We start from the raw sequence: 17,572 nt of genomic DNA on the forward strand, positions 1-17,572 counted from the left end.
TCGCTTATCAGCCAACGAACAATATTTTTCTCTCACGTTAAACAAGCCAACAGTACTTTCAGCCATGTCTTATAAGCCAAACCAGCCCAAACGAATAGGACGAGAGTTGTTTTGTCTCATATGTAGATGTGCTTTTATTTTGGGAAAAGATTTGAACTCTACAAGTGCTTATTATGGGACGGATGGAGTATTTCCATGTCTTTGCAAATTTGAAATCTGTAAACCAAATTAAAAAATGACAAAGCACTCTCAATTGACTTAGAGCTTTCGCAAGCGCATTGACTAGAGCATCTCCAAGACTTTAAAAATAAAACAGAGAGAGACCAAAAGTTATAGCTTTTGGTAATTGCAAAAATGTAGGGCATGTTTGGAACGCAGAAATTTCACAGGAATCACACAGGAATTTCACAGAAATCAGTTCAATTTCACAGGAAAAACGCAGGAATGGGAAAAAAATCCCGCATTCCAAACAGGCCCGTATTGGGTTCTAATCATCTCGTGAGACCTCTCTGGTCACCTCTGGCTAAAGCAGGAAGAGGCTTATGCTGGAATAGTGTTTTCCCCAAAAATGTCCAAAATCTATTTTTGAGCGCCCGGAGAAAGAGCACAAATTTGAGGAGATTTGACGTTGGTTTTAAGCAATAGTCAAAATAAGGTGGTGATTTAGGCTGCTATTGGAAGGATGTTTTTGCTCGACATACCAAAATCAGTTTTTGGCTGTCATTGTTGGTCAGTTTTGGAGATGCTCTGACGGTTCTAGAGCTTCCCTGTTGAAGGGTTGAGATGGCGACTAGAGGGGGGTGAATAGTCTTTTCTAAAACTTAATCGCGTCGGCTAACCGATACAAATGCGGAATTAAAACTATCGGTCTAACCAAGACTATACCCCACTATATATGTTCACTAGCACCTTGCAAAGATAATAATTATGCAACAAAGGTGCCGGGCTAGTTAGAGCTCTCCTAAACAATTCTAGGAGCAAGGTTACACAAACCTATGCCACTAGTACTTTAAGCAACAAGGGAGCTCCTACACATGCTAGTAAGCAAAAGCACAAAGCTAACGATGCTCACTAGCAATGCTCAATAACAAAGCAACCAATGCCTAATTAGAGAGCGCAAATACTTAGCTACACAAACTAAGCAATGTGACTAACAAGGTTACTAAAACCAAATTAGCCACGCAATGGAGCTACTTCTATGCTACACAAGCAAGAAGGTAATTAGCAAGCTTCTCAAGCTATCTAATTACAAGAGCAACTACACAAGCTTAATATGTATAAAAGTAATGACAAGCTTATGTAATAGGGATGCAAACCAACGGGAAGAACAAGGTTGACACGATGATTTTTCTCCCGAATTTCACGTGTTTGCCAACACGCTAGTCCCCGTTGTGTCGACCGCTCACTTGGTGGTTCGGCGGCTAATTAGCATCACCCGCTAAGCCCGCACGTCGGGCGCCGCAAGAACCTACCCCTTGAGTGAGGGTAGCTCAATGACACACTTTACTAAAGTTGCTCTTCGCGGCTCCCGCGGGGCGAGCACAATGCCCCTCACAAGCACTTCTCCGGAGCGCCGCACAAACTTCTTGCGCGCTTCGACGGAGACCACCACCAAGCCGTCTAGGAGGTGGCAACCTCCAAGAGTAACAAGCACCACCGGCTTGCAACTCGATCACCTAGTGCCACTCGATGCAACCTCATGATGCAATCGCACTAGAATCGCTCACTCACACAATCAAATGATCGCTATCAAGTATGTGTGAGATGGAGGGCTCCTAAGCACTCTCAAGCATGGACACAAAGTCCCCCAAAGTGCTCAACACCAGCCATGGCCGAGGGCCACTTCTATTTATAGCCCTAAGGGCTAAACTAGCCGTTACCCCTTCACTGGGCAACGGTCGGGCCGACCGGACGCTCCGGTCGTGTTGACCGGACGCTGGACCTCAGCGTCCGGTCGCTCACAGACGACCACGTGTCCTGGTTCCAACGGTCACTTGACTTGACCGGACGCAGCAGCACTCAACTGACCGGACGCTGAACCCCCAGCGTCCGGTCGTTTCCAGTAAGCTCACGAGCATGACCGGACGCGTCCGGTCGAACGCGATCGGACGCAGCCAGTGTCCGGTCACACTCCAGCTACTGCGTCACCGTACGTCAGCCTGACCGGACACAGCCTTCCAGCGTCCGGTGCATTCAGATCCAGCGTCCGGTCAGTTGACCGACGCCAGCATCTTCGCGACCAACTCGTTTTCACTTCTTACTTCTTCACCCTTGCTCCACTGAGCTAACCACCAGAATTTGCATCTGGCGCAATAGAAAATAGACATTCCATTTTCCCGAAAGCGCCGAATCTCGCCGAGAGGGACCCAAACCCATCTCACCCCTACAAACACCACCTCCTTTGTAAATGTGCCAACACCACCAAGTGTACATCACCATGTATATGTGTGTTAGCATTTTCACAATCATTTCCCAAAGGATGTTAGCCACTCAACTTGCCACGCCACTCGATTCTAGCGACAATGCAAAGTTAGATCACTCGAGTGGCACTAGATGACCGATATGCAAACAAGTTTGCCCCTCTTGATAGTACGGCCATATATCCTAAACCCGGTCATAAACTTCTCTACACACCTATGACCGGTGAAATGAAATGCCCTAGGTTATACCTTTGCCTTGCGCATTTCATTCCATCTCCTTCAATGTCGATGCAACATATGCACCAACACGATCAACAATGATATGATCCACTTCATATCATCACATGATCATATTGGTTCATCGATCTTGACTCTACTTGCTCTTCACCGTTGCCATCGTCCATCGGCGCCAAGTCTTGCTCAAGCTTCACCGCCACGCGGTCCATCACTCCAAAGCCTTCGACTTGCCCTTCACGCTTGCAACCGGTCCATCAAGCCAAGTCTTGTCTTGATCTTCTCCACCTTGATCACATGACTCAATGTCATGTCTCATGTGCATTTAAGCTCCTTCATCATCACATGTGTGAGCTTTACAACATCTCCAAGCCATTTTCACCTTCATGGCATATGTTGCTCACACACATGTACCTATGGACTAATCACCTATGTATCTCACATAAACACAATTAGTCCACCTAGGTTGTCACTCAATTACCAAAACCAAACAAGGACCTTTCAATCTCCCCCTTTTTGGTAATTGATGACAACTCTACAAAGATATATAAATTAAGCTCTTTTGGATTCATGTTGCTTGCCCAAGCAATTTTACCATGTGTAAATGATTTTGGACAAGTACCACAAACCCAAAATGGTAGTATTAGCTCCCCCTACATATGTGCTAGAGTATTTCATTTGAAGCTTGCACATATGCATAGATTGAAAAATGTGGGAGAGTAAATACTACACAATGATGCTAAGGTGTTGTCGATACGGGACCCACAGGATACCCCGCAAGGGAGAGAGAAGATCTAGTTCAACTAGGATTCTTCCCATGTAAATCTTAGTAGTAGAACTATCAAGTAATCCTACTAGGAAATCTCATTGTAAACCGACTAGGACTCTGGCCTCCTGACTATATAAAGGAGGGCAATGCTCCTGTCAAAAGAGAGAACAGAACAGATCATAATCAATCCAACGCAAAGGCTAAGGCCGACTGGACGTAAGGTTATTACTCGATCTACGATCGAGGGTCTGAACCAGGATAAATCGGCTGTCTCTTGCGTAAACCATCGAGTTCAACATACGCCGAAGCCCGAACATACTGCCCCGGGTACCCCCGTGGCAGGCTATCGATGGTAAAACATCGACAGCTGGCGCGCCAAGTAGGGGCTTTCGGCGACTTTGCTTCCGAGAGCTCGATGGACCTCGACAACATAATTTTCCCGACGGGATCAACTTTCATCTTCGGCTCATGGATCTACGAGGCAGACAACAACGGCAAGCTTCAAAGCCATCTCCTCGAAGATCCAGATCATCTAAAAGAAGTTCCTATTTCAACAACTACAACGGATCAGCTCACCAGAAGATTCGCGCAGCTCATAGTATCCGAGTCAAATCGGATTTCACGACCACTCGTATCCGATTCGAATTCAAGCTCCAAGGCGAAGTTTTATCCGAGTGCTTTCAAGAAACCGAGTTCTTTTTTGGCAAGATTCCAGAGCACAACCCAAAACAACTCGGATTACCCCCAGAATTCTCTCAAGAAGTCGAGTTCTTTTCCATTTGGGCTCGACAACATGGCAAAATCCTATCAGGGACAGGTCGAAAGATTTTTCAATCCAAGATTTGGGATACCACTGACAGGAGCTCAGGAGGGTCTCGTGCTAACGATAACATCGCAGGACTGTATCATCCACTGGTCGGATTCCGTTCCTGAGGATAGCGAAACCCAACTAGTCGGCACAACAACAACAGCTATTTTACCTTACCAAGAAGGAGACTCGATCTACGACACCGAGGCATCCACTAAAGTTATCAGCGACTCCGACAGCATGAAAACTAACACCAATAACAGAACGACTCATGCACGAGAAGTGCTCATGGTTCGACGACCACGGTCACCATTAAATCCCCCAGAAGCACCCGATGTCAGATCATCAGATGAATCAGAATCCAACATATCACCCTTTGCCTAGGGCTACGACGGAGAAACAGATAGTCAGAAACAAGCTAGAGAAAGAAAAAACAAGTTGAAGCAAGGGCGCCAACACCGTGCTAGGTAGCGCAGGGAAGCTTGGATCAGATACGAGTCAGAATTGGCTGAGTACGACAAAAGAAAATCGCAACGAGAAGTCGAAGGAAGACGCACGGCGAATACGCCTTACGATAAGATTCGAGAAGCATTAGAAGAACTCGGAGCAACTTCGCATCCTGGTGAGAAGTATGAACAGCTCCAGGACTTGCTCCGATCGACAATCCCGAGAACGCATGAAGAGAAAGCTCGATCAAGACTACCCGCCAGATCAACAACCCACCGGCAAGAAGATCAAAATCAAAGGAAATCCGCTTTCGAAAGACTTGGGCCGGGTGGAAGCCATGACTGAGGAAGTAGGAAGGAACATAATCAAGGCCACCGATTTGAACAACTAAGGAAGACTAGGAGCAGGGTTCCTGCCCAGACAACCTCGCAAGATTGTTCCCATCAGAACGACAGTTGGCCAGAGGAAGGCGCCGAATCTAAATTCAAAGAAACCAAGGCACACGACAGGTTCCCCTGCTTCGCGAACAGGCTCGCATTGGTGCGATTACCTCACAAATTCAAACCGTCTAATCACTCCAAGTATGATGGCAAAACTGAACCAAAGCAATGGCTCAGAATATATTCACAATCAATTGAACTAGCCGGAGGAGACGACGATATCAAAACCCTTTTCTTCCCCATGGCACTGGAGGCCATGCCCCTCCAATGGTTCGATAAACTAAATCCAGGATCTATCAGAAATTGGGAGGATTTGCAAAGAGCTTTTTGTGAGAATTTCGCAGGAATCATTACACACCCAATCACTCATGCAGAACTAAAAGGACTCAAGCAAAAGGGAGGTGAAAGTCTTAGAAACTACTATCGACGATTCGGCGAACTACGAGCTCAAGTGCATGACATAACCGAACGAGAAGTAATTGAAGCCTTCTCTCACGGAATCATGGCTAGATGGCAATTTCAAGACTTCTGCAAAGAAAATCCGAGAAACAATGAAGAATTTAGACGTACAGTAGAAAAGATGATTACTGCAGAAGAAAAAACACGAGAGAGGTTTCCGGACAGAAGCAACCAAGACAACCTGGACAAGCAAAATCACCGAAATAGCAGACATCAAGAAAGAAAACGTAGACCAGACAATACTGTGGCAATGGCCGACAAATCAAAGAAGTTTCCCAAACCCAAAAGATATGATGACATTGAAAACATACGTTGCCCATTGCACCCTAGTGGAAGGCACACCATCGGAAATTGCTACACTTTCAATGATCGATACACAAGAAAAGATAGTAAGGAAAACACCAAAGAGGACAATCAGAAAAGAGAAGAAGACAACCACGAGGACAAAGGATTTCAAAAACCCAGGGGAACACTAGCAGTGATTTTCTTAGGGGCTCCGGATTGCAGAAGCAAACATCAAGAAAAACTAGCACTGCGGACCATTATGACAGTAGAACCGGCTACACCAAGATACCTCAATTGGTCATAGTATCCTATCCAATTTACCAGAGAAGACCAATGGACTAGCGTGGGAAACACAGGCCATTATCCACTGGTTCTAGATCCGACTATTGCTGGTATGACCGTCACCAAAGTACTAATCGATGGAGGAGCTGGACTTAACATCATCTTTTCAGAAACTCTAAGAAAATGGGACTACAACTCGCCGGGATGATTACGCCAACAAGCACACCTTTTTACGGAATAGTACCCGACAAAGCAGCCATGCCACTCGGACAAATTACTTTACCTGTTACCTTTGGAACTCCTTCAAACTACCGAACAGAGTTTATCAAATTTGAAGTCGCCGACTTCGATTCATCATATCATGCAATCCTCGGACGTCCAGCACTGGCCAAATTCATGGCAATACCACATTATCCGTACTTACTGCTTAAGATACCAGGACCCAACGGTATCCTTTCTCTTCGAAGCGATTTAAAGCGCGCTTTTGACTGTGACGTTCAAGCAATCCAAATTGCAGCTAAAGCGCAAGCCGACAATGGAAGAAAAGAAATAGCCGCAATCGCTGCAGAAACAAGCCAAGAAGAATTAGAAATACCGGCTAAAAAGCCCAGCATCATCGCACCACCAAAAGAAGCCGATGTCAAGCAAATCGACTTAGGCACAGGCGATACCTCCAAGACAGCAACTATCAGTGCTCACCTCTCGGCAAAATAGGAACTCGCGCTCACCAACTTTCTTCGGGACAACAAAGATATCTTCGCTTGGAAGCCAGCCGACATGCCAGGAGTCCCAAGGGAGTTGGCTGAGCACAGAATTGATGTTAACAAAAGCTCCAAGCCTGTAAAACAACGGCTACGACGATTCTCACCCGACAAGAAGGCAGCAATTAAAAAGGAAATAACAAAACTGATGGCAGCCGGATTCATCAAGGAGATCCTTCATCCAGATTGGCTAGCAAACCCGGTCCTTGTATAGAAGAAAAACACGGACGAGTGGCGTATGTGCGTCGATTACATAGATCTCAACAAACATTGCCCAAAAGATCCGTTCGGGCTACCACGCATTGACCAGATAGTTGACTCGACAGCAGGATCTACGCTATTATCTTTTCTCGATTGCTATTAGGATATCACCAGATCGTACTAAAAGAAGAAGACCAGAGCAAGACATCTTTCATCACCCCGTTTGGTGCCTACTGCTACAAGACCATGTCGTTTGGACTAAAGAACGCTGGCGCCACGTACCAAAGAGCTATCCAGACTTGCCTTGGGAATCAAATCGGTGAAAATGTGGAGGCATACGTGGACGATGTGGTGGTGAAAACAAAGAACCCAGACACTCTAATTGAAGATTTAAAGCAAACCTTCGAAAACTTGAAGAAATGGAGATGGAAATTGAACCCAAATAAATGTGTATTTGGAGTTCCCTCAGGACAACTACTTGGATTTTTGGTCAGTCAGCGCGGGATCGAAGCCAGCACCAAGCAAATTCGAGCTATAACAGAAATGGGCCCACCTAGAAGTGTCAAAGATGTGCAGAAACTAACAGGATGCATGGCGGCCCTCAACCGTTTCATATCAAGACTCGGCGAAAAGGGGTTACCTTTCTTTAAACTACTAAAGAAGACAGACAAGTTCGAGTGGACAATAGAGGCCGACGAAGCTTTCAAAAAACTTAAAGAATACCTCACTTCATCGCCTATCCTGACACCTCCAAAGAAAGATGAAGATATGATGCTATATATTGCGGCAACTCCTACCGTAATCAGCACAGCAATAGTCATAGAAAGAGAAGAACAAGGGCGCATGTATAAAGTGCAACGTCCCGTATACTACATCAGCGAAGTACTGTCAGAATCCAAAATCCGGTACCCGCATGTACAAAAACTACTCTACGCTCTACTCATTACCTCACGGAAGCTTCGCCACTATTTCGAAAGCCACAAGATTACCGTGGAGACAGATTTTCCACTCGGAGACATCCTACACAATAAAGATGCCACGGGGCGCATATCCAAGTGGGCAGTTGAAATTGGAGCTCTTGACATCAATTTCACCCCACGGAAAGCAATCAAATCTCAAGCCCTCGCCGATTTCGTGGCCGAATGGACAGAGATTCAACAGCCTTTATCAGATACAATCCTCGACCACTGGAAGATGTACTTTGACGGATCACTCAAACTAGGCGGGGCCGGTGCAGGCGTTCTCCTCATTTCTCCAGAAGGAAAACAACTCAAGTACGTCCTTCAGATATTATAGCAAGCTACAAATAACAAAGCAGAATATGAAGCCCTCATCCACGGGCTACGAGTGGTGATTACACTCGAAATAAAAAGATTACTCGTATATGGCGATTCAGCAGTGGTCATCAACCAAGTCAATAAAGATTGGGATTGCACCAAAAAAACATGGGTGCTTATTGTGCTGAAATACGGAAACTTGAAAAGCATTTCCAAGGATTAGAAATTTTACACGTCCTACGCGATTCCAACATTGCAGCAGATGTCCTTGCCAAGCTCGGATCAGACAGAGCAAAAGTTCCACCCGGCGTATTCATAGAAGAGATATCAGTTCCCTCTATCAAACAACCCAGTGAAACAACACATGAAATTCAGGCTAAAGGCGTTCAGATCTTGATGATCAACACTTCATGGACCCAAGTTTTCATTGACTATATCAAAGAAAATAAACTGCCAGCAGATAAAGCAGAGGCCACACAAGTTGTTCGCAGAAGCAAAAACTACGTTCTAGTAGGGGATAAACTCTACAGAGCAGCATCATCAGGAGTACTACTAAAATGTGTCTCATTTGAAGAAGGCAAAGAAATCCTAGATGAAATACACTCAGGTTGCTGTGGAAATCATGCCGCTTCAAGGACACTGGTTGGCAAAGCATTTCGCACCGGATTCTACTGGCCAACCGCTTTGAAAGACGCAGAAGAGCTTGTCAAAAAATGCAAAGGTTGCCAAATGTTTGCAAGACAAGCCCACGTACCAGCTCACAATCTTATCTGCATCCCACCCGCTTGGCCTTTTTCCTGCTGGGGGCTAGATCAAGTAGGACCCCTGAAAAAAGCAAAAGGCGGCTTCGAGTACATCTTCGTAGCAATCGACAAATTCACCAAGTGGATTGAATACAAACCACTCGCGAAGTGCAGCGCAACCAAAGCAGTCGAGTTCATCCAAGACATTATGCACCGCTTCGGCATGCCCAATCGAATCATCATAGATCTAGGCTCCCCTTTCACAGCTACAGAATTCAAGGGCTGGGCACAAGACTGTGGTTTCAGTATAGACTATGCGTCTGTTGCACATCCAGAGGCCAACGGACAAGTAGAAAGGGCTAATGGACTCATACTAGCCGGATTAAAGCCAAGATTATACGAAGAACTAGTGGACTATGGGTCCAAATGGATTGAAGAATTACCGAAAGTAGTATGGGGACTACGAACTCAAATAAGCAGAGCAACAGGCTACTCACCTTTCTTCCTAGTTTACGGGTTAGAGGCCGTATTGCCCGCCGACTTGATATGGACATCCCAAAAGATAGAGCAATACGATGAAGGAGAAGCGGAACACACAAGAAGATTAGAACTCGACAGCTCAGAAGAAATCAGAGTAAACGCTACCCTCCAATCAGCCAGATACCTACAAGGTTTAAGACGGCATTACAACAAGAATACCCAACCTCGATCACTACAAGTCAGAGACTTAGTACTAAGAAGGATACAGAAGACTGACGGACGACATAAGCTACTCAGTCCATGGGAAGGTCCCTTCATTGTCACAAAAGTCACCGGACCAGGCACATACAAGTTAATAACCGAAGATGGAAAAGAAGTCAGCAATACATGGCACATTAGCCAGCTAAGAAGATTCTACGCGTAGAAACAACTCAAGAAAAAACAGATATGCAAGCCACAAGGGACCAACGTTCACAATCGACGAAAAGCAATACTCTTCAACAACATATGTAGTAGTTTATACTCATGATCAATAAAGATGGCATTCATCCACAGCATGTCTTGTCATGACCTTCAATGAGTTGTTTTCACGAAACAAAAAAGCAAAATGGCTGAAAACATGCCTGAGCATCCCGGCCGAGAGCAAAATAGCTAAAAAAACGCTTGAGCCCGCCGATGAGGGTAGCTAAAAGCTAACACCCGAAACAAAAAAGCAAAATGGCTGAAAACATGCCTGAGCATCCCGGCCGAGAGCAAAATAGCTGAAAAAACGCTTGAGCCCGCCGATGAGGGTAGCTAAAAGCTAACACCCGAAACAAAAAAGCAAAATGGCTGAAAACATGCCTGAGCATCCCGGCCGAGAGCAAAATAGCTGAAAAAATGCTTGAGCCCGCCGATGAGGGTAGCTAAAAGCTAACACCCGAAACAAAAAAGCAAAATGGCTGAAAACATGCCTGAGCATCCCGACCGAGAGCAAAATAGCTGAAAAAACGCTTGAGCCCGCCGATGAGGGTAGCTAAAAGCTAACACCCGAAACAAAAAAGCAAAATGGCTGAAAACATGCCTGAGCATCCCGGCCAAGAGCAAAATAGCTGAAAAAACGCTTGAGCTCGCCGATGAGGGTAGCTTAAAGCTAACACCCGAAACAAAAAGCAAAATGGCTGAGTCGACCGAAATTTAACTTCAAAAGACCCTCCAACACTTCGTTCCGAAAAGCAAGAGGCTCGGGGGCTACATCCAGATAGGAATACTTTTTCCTCAGAAAAGCACAAGCGCCACTCAAGAAAGCACTCGGATGCTGAAGTTTGTCAAGGCAACATTCTATACCGAGTCGTTTTACATAGCGCAGGCGAAAGGTTGTTAACGCAAAGATCTACATCTAACAAGTCATAGCACGGACAAAGCACTCGACGGATCACAAAGGAGGAAGAAAAGAAAAGTACTCGACAAATCGAGGGGTCTCGTCAGAACAACGCACAGAGTTGTTTTGCGGAGCAGAGACGGAAACAGGACAAAGTACTCAGCAAGTCAAGTAACTTCAACCGCACCCAGGCAAAGAATACATCAACAAAAATAAAGAATCTTCATTTAAAAAGGAGTGTAATATTACAAGGGGATGCTCAATCGAGTCAGGCGTTGTCATCAGAAAGGGAAATGTCAATATTTAGACTGTCTACAACCCTACTGGCTAGACCTTCGACCTCAGACTCCATCCTCTCAACGGCGTCAAGATATTCTTGGCTTTCAGCTTCTTCTGCTATCTTGGAGAGAGGTGCCTCTGGAGCAAGGACCCAGACCTGGGCCAGCACATTCTTGGTACATACTTGGGCACACCTCTTCGTGAACTCTTGGAAACGAGTCGGAATCTGGGGAATGAACTGCGCCCAAGATTGCCCGTCATCCGCTGGAGTCCGGAGGACATCGGCTACTGAACGAAAAGATTTCCACAAAACATTCCAATTCTCAGTAGCCGTCGCCAGCTTCCCGGACAAGCCTTCAATAGTTTTTTTGGCCTGCACAAGATCTCTGTCAGCTCCGCGCCTAATCAGCTTAGCAAGGGCGAGTTCTTCCTCAGCATGAGTAATTACCTCCTCAGCTCTATTATGACTAGAACGGACAAGGGCCCTCATTTCATCAATGCTCTCCGAGAGCTTCTGCTTCTCAACTCGGAGAGCTAGACAGGACACCCAAGAACAAGTCAGCGGAAAAAGAAGTCAAAATACAAGAAGAAACAGGCAGAACCCACGGCACCTTTGCATTCATTCTTCGCAGACTCCACCGCAGCATCTCTCTGTTTCTCTGTCTCCACTACCCGGGCGCGAAGGGCTTTCTCCTCCTTTTGGTGCATTTCACGCTCCGTCTCCAACTCAGCCTGGAGGAGGTCAAGATTGGCTTTCAGAGCATCCACCTCCGAAGACAACTTCCTCTCATTTTCAGATGAGAAAAAGAAGCCAGAATGATCACGAGAGAAAGACTGAGCAAAAAGAGGCAAAGAGAAACAAGGCGTAAGAATAGAAGAAAAACAAGCATGCAAAAGAGGAGTGGCAGTAATACCTACCTGGAGCTTTTCACCAAAAGAAGTCGCGAGGGTCGACAAGCTCCCCCAGGCTGTGGTCAGCTCCGATAACCGACGAGTGGCATCGAACTGTTGCACCACGTCACCGGAAAAGGAGGGGCCATCGGAAGCAAGAGAAGGGGAAGGAGAGGCTGGCTGGGGCGAAGAAGGAACGACCAAAGCAACCTCTAGGGAAGCCGGAGCCAAACCCTCAGAAGGACCCGGCGCGACGGCCACAGTTACCTCCGGAGCGACCAAGTCCGCAACTCCGCCAGGTAGCTCTGAAGCCCCCGCGGCGACTTCATCAACAGAATGTTGTGAGTCTCGAGGCTCGGAACTCGTCGGCACGGCGGGAGGCAGAGAAGAAGTCGATGAAGAAATTAGAGAAGACGAAACACTGAAAAGTGATAAAAGGAAGCACCAATAAGAACCAGAGGAAGGAAGATAAAAGCCAAAAAGATAAAGCTAGAATCTACTCACCCGACTACTTTTTTCTTCGTGAAGCCAAGAGAAAGCCTCGCAGGGGGAACCACGACGGCGAAGACGTCCCCGCCACCCGGCGACGGGAGCGGGACAGCCGACAACGGAGCCGCGGAAGAAGCCGGGGCTGGAGCCGTGGAAGAACTCCGCACCGGAGGAGCGGTACAGCTCGGGACAGGGGCAACCAAAGAACTCGACACCAGAGCTTCAAAAGAAGTCGGCGCGGGAGCCTCGAAAGAACTCACACCCGACCTCCGATTACTTCAAAAAGTTCAAGACTAAAATTCAAAACAAAGAGGAGAAATTCAATGCAACAAGAATATGAAAAACAACTCACCGCCGCATGATGAGGGGGACTTCATCATCCTCTTCTTCCTCAGCCAACGAAACTAGAGCACCTGCTGAAAAGGAGATGAAAAGTACTCGGTTCAAGAGAGAAACATGAAAATAAAAGAACAAAGAGTATTAAATGTGCTCACCTAAGAGCATGCTAGCAACAACTGGAGTACCTGAGGGAGTACTTGGGACACTGCGAGGACCACGAGGGACTAGACGAGGAACATATTCTTCATATACATCAACAAATCTGAAAGAAACCCCAGGAAGGGCTGTAAAGGTTTGAGACTTACTAATTGCAGAAGTACCAGCTAGACGATCCCCAGTCTCCGCCACGGCAGGGAGAACATCAAGGGGGATCGGATCGACAAAGTTCCGCCCAAGCTCCTGCGAAAAAAGATAAAACACCGAGACAAGGAAAAGCTAAGCGAGAACGGATGCAGCAAGAGTACATAAAGAACTCAAACAAAAAGATAGACAGCTCACAGCTGGGGGCGGGTTGATGGCCGAGAACTCAGAGATGGCAGGAGGAATGACGCTCACTCCTTTCAGCATCTTCTGGAGGCGCTCAAGTACCTCCTCACCGGTCAGCTCAAGAGCTGGGACCATGCGTGAAGGATCCTCGGCCCCAGAATACTCAAAGCCGAGATGCTCCCGCTCTTTCAAAGGCTGAACCCGGCGACGAAGGAAGCTTGAAACAATACCAAAGCCGGTCAAACCCTACTGTTTCAGCATGCTAATCCTATCAAGGAGTGGCTGGATCGCTTGAATCTCAGCAGGTGACTCAAACTTGTTGTCCCATCGATCATTCACCACAGGACCAGATCCGGAGTGAACGACAAGAGAAGGGATCAAATTGGCAGCATAGAACCACTCGGCACGCCAATCTTTGACAGAATCGACCAGGTCATAATCAAAAAACTTAATTTTGAGACCCTAGCGAAACTGAATTCTGCAACCACCGAGGGCGCTGGTTTCTTCACGGCAGGGTTGAGGTTTCAGACGAAAGAAAAAGCGAAAAAGAGATAGAGAAGGAGGGATCCCAAGGAAGGCTTCACAAAGGTGAACAAAAACAGAAAGATGGAGAACGGCATTGGGGGTTAGATGGTTCAGACTAACCCCGAAATAACCAAGAAACTGATGAAGGAAGGCGGAAGCAGGAAGACAAAGTCCAGCGCAGACAAAGGAAACAAAAAGGACAATCTCACCAGGACCTGGAGCCGGAACCCGATGCTCGCCCGGAACTCTCCATTCAGCGATGACTTTGCTTTGGATCAAGCCGTCGCTAACGAGCTCGCGTAGCTGGTCTTCGCTTGTTGTTGGAGCCGGCCAAACCTTCTGAGCTGCCCTCATGGCCACGAACTCCTAGTTTTCAATCAAAGACAGGGATGACTCCTCGTCCACGAAGGTCGCCTGAGACTTGCTTGCGGTTTTCTTCTTTCCCATGAACTGGCGGAAGCAAAAAAAGGCACTGAGGAAGATGAAGCTAGAATGATGGTGCTCGGGTGATGGCGACAATGACGGCGGCGGATTTCTGAGAGCTAGGGTTTAAAGGCAAGAGCTGGGCGACAAGGGAAAGGAAGATAAAAGGTCTTTAAATAGATTTTTCAGTGATACAAACGGCCCATAAGGCCCGTTAAAACACAATGTGGGAACGCAACGGTCCATTTACCGACGCAGCTAAAACGACGAAGGGCACGAATCCTCACAACGGTACAAACCAACGGGCAGATTTCAGACTTATCCGTCCAACGCCATGGCAGGGTTATCAGATTGATACAAGAACAACCCATCAAACCAAAAAGAAAGAAAGAAGAAAGAAAGGGCTACCTCACGAGGAACAAAAGAACCCGGTTATGTAAGAAAGAACTCGGTAGTCTCACGAACGACAGGGATCACAACAGAAAAGTCAAAGACAACTCAGAAGACAAGATTCGTTACATTATAAGCGACTTCAAAAATAGAAGATTACAAATCTTACAAGACCCAACGAACTCGGCACCACGAAAAGCAAAGTAGCAAAGAGGAACACGGACACGACTAGGCTCTAGAACGACTACGTGTCCCAAATTGCTACTCGGAAGGACAAACCGCCATCAGTTACACTGTTTTCTTCAAAGGACGGACGCAGTGCATCCAAAGCGGAAATCGACAGCACGGCAGGGCAACATGGAGCATAGAAGGTCGGCAGGCATCTGTCTACCCAAGACCGATGTGATGCTAGATATGGTGTTGATCTGCACCGAACGGTCTCAAGACAGGCGACGAGGATCAACCCAGAACTGCCGGATGAAGGAACGAAGCCCACATCACAAGACTTCCTCCAACTACCACCACGTACATCCTGGCACAATGCTGTCGCGGGATTAGCCTACCTCTAATCCCTATCACAAGACTTTCTCCAGCTACGACAAGACACACAGGAACTACAAAACATGCCCGGGGGCTGCTCTACTTCACAAACTACCATGATCATGACCACTAAGGTTTCAACAGAATATCCAATGAATGAAAACAAGCACTCCGGGACAGTATTTATAGACCAAAGGATCGGCGCACATGGACTAGGAGTACCAACGAAATAAGCCTAACAAAGGACATAGTGAAAAGACAGGACTCAATAATAGATGACTCAGGCGAGAGGAAGCAGTACTCGAAGACGGGCATATTCGGAAGAATATACCAGCACAGTACAACCCGTGAACAAAAGGCATTTACACTCAACCACCACCATACAACTACATCTGGCAACAGCAGACCATCAAAGAATACGCCAGGACCTCGCATCCGATTTCTTCCTGAACAAAACAACACGGACATAAGCTCGGAGGCTGCATGCCGCAAAACTACTCGGATGATGGTTTAATCCAAGACTAAAAGGCCGCTTCGGAAGGATGCCGCGAGACTACTCGGACGATGGTTTAATCCAAGTCTTGGGGACTACTTCAGAACACAAATTTTCAAACAACATAAAGGATCAAGACCCTCCAACTTTTTGTTCCAAATAGCAAGAGGCTCAGGGGCTACACTCAGTGAGTGCCCTTTTTCTTCGAAAAAGCGCACGTCACCAAAAGACTTCCTCAACACAGACCATTTCAAGACATTACGACAAAAAGAACCCAGAACGAGCCATATTCGAGTTCTTTTTGATAAAACTTCAACGAATAATCGGAACAACTTCAAGACAAGATCCTCCAGCTCCTTGTTCCAAATAGCAAGAGGCTCGGGGGCTACAACCAGATGGATGTATTTTTTCTTCAGAAAAGCACTCACCACTCAAAGATCCTAAGAAGCGCTACAAGGTTTCACTCCAGAAAGCACTCGGATGACATCTTATTCCTACTCAACAAGACTTGAAGGGGCAGAGCGAGACTTTTAGAGCTCAACCATGAAGTGCTCGGGGGCTTGTCGATATGGGACCCACAGGATACCCCGCAAGGGAGAGAGAAGATCTAGTTCAACTAGGATTCTTCCCATATAAATCTTAGTAGTAGAACTATCAAGTAATCCTACTAGGAAATCTCATTGTAAACCGACTAGGACTCTGGCCTCCTGACTATATAAAGGAGGGCAATGCTCCTGTCAAAAGAGAGAACAGAACAGATCATAATCAATCCAACGCAAAGGCTAAGGCCGACTAGACATAAGGTTATTACTTGATCTACGATCGAGGGCCTGAACCAGGATAAATCGGCTGTCTCTTGCGTAAACCATCGAGTTCGACATACGCCGAAGCCCGAACATACTGCCCCGGGTACCCCCGTGGCAGGCTATCGGTGGTAAAACATCGACAGGTGTATAGAATAAACCTTTGAAGCGTGTACCAATCGGAGTTACACCTTTAAGTTCATCCTTAGCACCATGGTTAGCTAGATGTCACTTGAAAATAAAAACACTAGATACCTCATGAGATCAACATTAAAACAAGGTGCTAGCATTTCTTGAAAAGTATACCAAGTGTCTAGCTATCATCCTATGCATGCTAGTTATCAAATCATCATTCAAGTTCTACAACTAGCATACACCACACAAGCATGCATATTTGAATTTGAAAACTTATGCAATGCAAGCAAGCACATGAATATGCACATATCAAATGCAATCAATCAAAGTTCATGAGCTTGCTCCCCCTACTTGTGTGCTTCTCTTGTCCAAGACTTGTGATCCATTATTTTCTCCAATGTTGCTCCCTCTTTGTCCATGTCCATGTCCAACCTCTTTCATATCTTATCTTCTTATCTCTCCCCCTTTGTACAATCTCTCCCCAAGCTTCATATCTTTGTACAATCTCTCCCCCTTTGTCATCAATTTCCATAAAAGATATGCTTCTTATTGATGCAAAGGTGTGCACTTTGGGGTAGATAGTTGAGACTAGAATTTTACATTTTTGATGGACATTACTTGAATATTGGAAATGACACCACATGTAGATACCATTTAGAATTTGCAACTTGTACTACATGTATCTTATCATTCTATGCATGGGTCATCCATTTTATGCACTTAAGCTCTTGTAGGTGAGGGATGCATTATTCATTTGATGATCACTTAAAGTTGAGGATCACTTGTGGAACCATCGTCTACTATGTATAGATA

Source organism: Miscanthus floridulus, chromosome 6, assembly GCF_019320115.1.
Source record: "Miscanthus floridulus cultivar M001 chromosome 6, ASM1932011v1, whole genome shotgun sequence".
Lineage (NCBI taxonomy): Eukaryota > Viridiplantae > Streptophyta > Magnoliopsida > Poales > Poaceae > Miscanthus > Miscanthus floridulus.